The 4,151-nt window shown below is 43.0% G+C and overlaps 1 pseudogene; it reads right to left on the bottom strand.

The window, feature by feature from the left end:
* Positions 1 to 805: 805 nt before the first annotated feature.
* Positions 806 to 3,368, bottom strand: LOC131399553 (large ribosomal subunit protein uL2-like; annotated as a pseudogene).
* Between the last annotated feature and the right edge of the window lie 783 nt (positions 3,369 to 4,151).

Genomic DNA, 4,151 nt, shown 5'->3' with positions numbered 1-4,151 from the left:
GGAGGGCACGGAGGTGTTTCCAGAGGTTGCAGGGCATGGCCACTGTCATCCAGTGTGCCTTCTGGAGGCTCAAGGCCAAGCAGGAGCTGAAGGCTCTCAAGATTGAGGCCCACTCAGTAGAGCACCTGAAACAACCCAGCATGAACATGGAGAAGAAGGTGGTCCAGCTACAGCAGAAGATCAATAACCAGAACCAGGAGTAGACACTGTAGGAGCAGTTGTCTGCACTCACCTCCGCACATACCCTGGAGGCGGAGAGGTGGAAGAAGGAGCTGGCCCGCAACTAGCAGAGCCAAGGAGGGGACTGTAGCCTGAGGCTACAGGAGGAGGTCCAGAGCCTGTGGACTGATCTGCTGAGGGCCCACTCAAGAGCAAGATCCTTGAGGATGCCCATACTAGGGAGAAAGATGAGCTGAGACAGTGAGTTGCTGACATGGAGGAAGAAAATGTTCTCTTGAAGGATGATAAGAACAGCTTAATAACCAAATATTTTGCCGATCCAAAGATGAATTTTCCCAGAACTCGGTCAAGGAAAATCTCCTGATGAAGAAAAAGCCAGAGGAGGAGCATCCCCAGTATCAGAAACTCATAAAGGAATATTCACTGTTGGAGCAGGGAGACGACACACTTCGGCAGGAGATGACCATCATAAAACAAACTCCAGGCCCAGGCAGAACCCATCAAACCAAAGTAGCTTAGCCTCTGACTCCAATTATTCCTCCATCTCCACATCTAAGATCAGAGATGCAGAGGATGCTCTCCAACAGGTGAAGAAATTTTTTTTTTCTTGCTAGAAGGACAATCTTTATTGAGCCCCCCAGCCCTCATTTCTCTCTCCTGCACAGTCTTGGTTTCCAGAGATGCACAGTCCAGTGGGCAGTCATGAGACCCACTTTGCAGCCAACAGGGGCATCTCTGCAGATGGTAAAGTGTTTGCTGATGTGCTGGTGGGTGCCATCCCTGAAGGGATGCTCCACAGTGTTCATGGCCACACCCAGCACGCAGGGCCGCCAATTCCTCTTTGCCTTCTACTCAGGGTAGGCAAGGTCTTCAGTATAGGCTTGCCAATGCGACCACCTCTGGGCACCACACCAACCACAGCTGTTGGCCAAGGAGATGACCTTCTTGAAGCCCGAGATCAGCTTAATTCGGGTCTTCTCGGTCTCAGGGTTACGAGAAAGGTCGGTGGTGTAGTTCTGGAGGCTTGGGCAGGCCAGCTTGCCCCGGTAGCCAGGCTTCTCCTCCAGGCAGCACACAAAGGTGCCCTTGGGCATGATGCACACCAGGAGCACATTGCCTGTGTTGAGCTGGCCCTTCTTGCTGCTGTATAGACTGGTGGGTGTGGATGTCATTGGAGGTGATGAACCACTCTGTGCACTTCTTAAACCAGTACAGATCCTGGAAAACCCCCTCAGCAAGGGGGCAAGCTGTGGTGGCTAGGGTAGGGGGTAATGTCCTTCGTGGTGCCCTTGGTGTAGCCATGGTGCTCCGATAAGTCCATGGTGCGCAGGCAGAACCGTTGTGATGCAGGCAGTGGGTCTGTTGCCCAGTGCTGCCAAAAGAGCTTTTATTTTCCTTTCATCATGTCTCATGGTTTTCATTTGACAAAACTCAGCATCTTAAGATCTCTGATGAGAATAGGATGTAAAAAAATTCAGAAAAAAAATTCAGAATGGTGTTGCACACAAAGCTTGGTGAGTCCAAAGCCTGTCAATTTACTGCAATGGAAGTGAACGTAGGTTTTAACTTCAGAACGCTAAGATGGTGCAGAGACATTGGGGAAGGAGAAAGGGTACAGGTAGTTGATCTGGTTCCAACCATCCCACCCCTTAGCCCCTGGCTTCTGAATGTCTCCTGGTCACTCTATATCACTGGCACATCTAATGCCAGATCTCTCCCCCATGAATAACTGGGAGGAATTCAATCAGAGGAGGCCTCAATGGAAGAAATCTCAGGGTCTTATTTTGCAATCAAGGTGCCACATGGAATGGAGACCCTCTCAATCCTGACTCCAAATTCTCATTCAATTCAGGTCATTGATCTCAATTTGTGGGAAGGGAAATATATGGAGGAAATTATAAAAGATAAGGGCTAGTTAATAAAGTTTGTTATGTAGATTTCTCTGATGCCATCTCTGGGCTGATAAGGATCTAGAGTTGTCTCCAGTGATTAACTTCTGTCCTCCCTGGTGGAGAGTGGAGAGGGAACACCTTTACAAACTTAGGTCCTGCTTTTAGTCAAATGGCAAGAGGGCAGAGAGCAATGGAATGTTCTCAACTGCCTTCAGCTCAAAATAATCCTTATGCCAAAGTACTATTTTGAGGGTGGCATATTCAGCTACCCTTCACAAGTAAATTACGGTTTTGCTGATGTTAAGTTTCTCAGGAAATCTGAATGTCCAACTCAATAAGAAGGGTTGAAAAGATTAATATAAATCCATACACATAAATCATTAAAATATTTATGGCTAAAGGTAATGGATAAAAAACAGTCACTTAGCTGTTCATCTTCCTAAGAAAACGATAGCAAAATACTAGCACTAATAATCAATAGCAACAGCAACAACCACCACACTGGGAAATAGACCACTGGCAGGTAATCAAATTCAACAAAATTTGGAGGTCAGAAGTTAGATAGTTGAAGAACTAATCTTTTTGTAGCTGCAAAGAGTAAGCTACAGTTTCAAGACCTTGCTGAGAAGGTATAGATAGGAAAGCAAGTGTTTGCTTCTCCTCAAATCAGGAGAATTCTAGAACTCAAATGTTGCATATACAGAAGATAGTGGGAGTGAACTAGATTAACCTAAAGTCTCTATACAGATGAGGAGACCTATCTTCCTCCTCATATATTTTATACACAGAATGCACACAACCACATGTCTGCCTACTAGATAAGAAATGGGAATTATTTTCTCTAGAGAATATAAAAGAATGCATCATTCAGAAATTTATTCATTTCTAGAAGAACCACAAGATTCCAACTTCATCTGAATGTGAAGCATGCCAGTCCTCAGTCATGTCCCCTGAACACATGGCTGTTAGTAACCTGTACTTAAATAGATAATAACAAGTTGCTTCATATTATAAAATAAGTGACATTGTCAAGATAAAATGATCTGTGACCAGGGGACACTTTTTTAATCTCATAGGAAATTTTAAAAGGAAAAAGTAGAATAATCAAAATGTCCTAATCAAACATGTGATCTCTGATTTTGTAACATTCTCTGCTGTGCCTAGACATTCTCAATTGTCTTGAACTGTTGTACTTCACAAATTTACTTTACTTACTGAGCACTGGGGTCTGCGACTGCTTGATGATAATGATGAGCTATTGGAGAATTTTATATCATTTTCCAGTTCATGATTCATGGTAAGATGACTAGCGGTTGGTAGCCTGGAATAAGGTGAATCAACTCCTGGGGTCATACAGGAGTTAGAGTGTCTTCTGAATTAAGCCCTTCAGATTCTCTTACAGCTAAGTAAAAGTTCTCTTCCAATGGTGAAAAGCCTTTCATGTTTGGTTCTTATACTGTGTTGATATGAAATCAACTGGCCTTGATGAAGCCGGTATGCAGTCTTGTATCAGTTTTTTAAATCTATTGATATTAGAGTTCTTTTGTCTCTTTTATGTCCATAGAACAATAATTCTTGGAGGATTTTATCCAGTCCCGTTTTATTCTTTAATAGGGAGTTCTTTTGCCTCTCCATAATTACTGCTTATGTCTTATCTTTAGATTTATTTAAGAACTTTAAATTTTTTTGCTTGCCTTCATATATTCTTTATCCTTCTTTTTAGAATAAAGAGAAGTTTCGAGGAGAGAACAGAGGTCTCTTTCCATTATTTTCTCAAGGCTCTTGCTCTCATTCTCCAGTCAGAAAGGTCACCAAGGTGATCTAGTCACTAGTGCAATGGAGCAGCTAGTCTCCCAACAGCTGCCCTCATTCACACCTTCCATTCTGCTAAATCTCCCTGACCTTATAATGGATACTTTCATTAGCCTTGAATCAGAAATGTACTGCTATTAAGACCTGACATTTTTACTTTTCTAGTTAATCTCATTTCTTCCAGTTATTTCATCTCCGTTTTTATCATAATTCTCTCGAAAGTGCTCAAATCTTTATCTTTTCGTATCACAAATTAAATTGGACTAA

The sequence above is a fragment of the Diceros bicornis genome, chromosome 38 (genome assembly GCF_020826845.1).
Source record: "Diceros bicornis minor isolate mBicDic1 chromosome 38, mDicBic1.mat.cur, whole genome shotgun sequence".
Lineage (NCBI taxonomy): Eukaryota > Metazoa > Chordata > Mammalia > Perissodactyla > Rhinocerotidae > Diceros > Diceros bicornis.
Note: the sequence above shows the minus strand (reverse complement) of the source record. Positions and strands in the feature narration are given on the sequence as shown.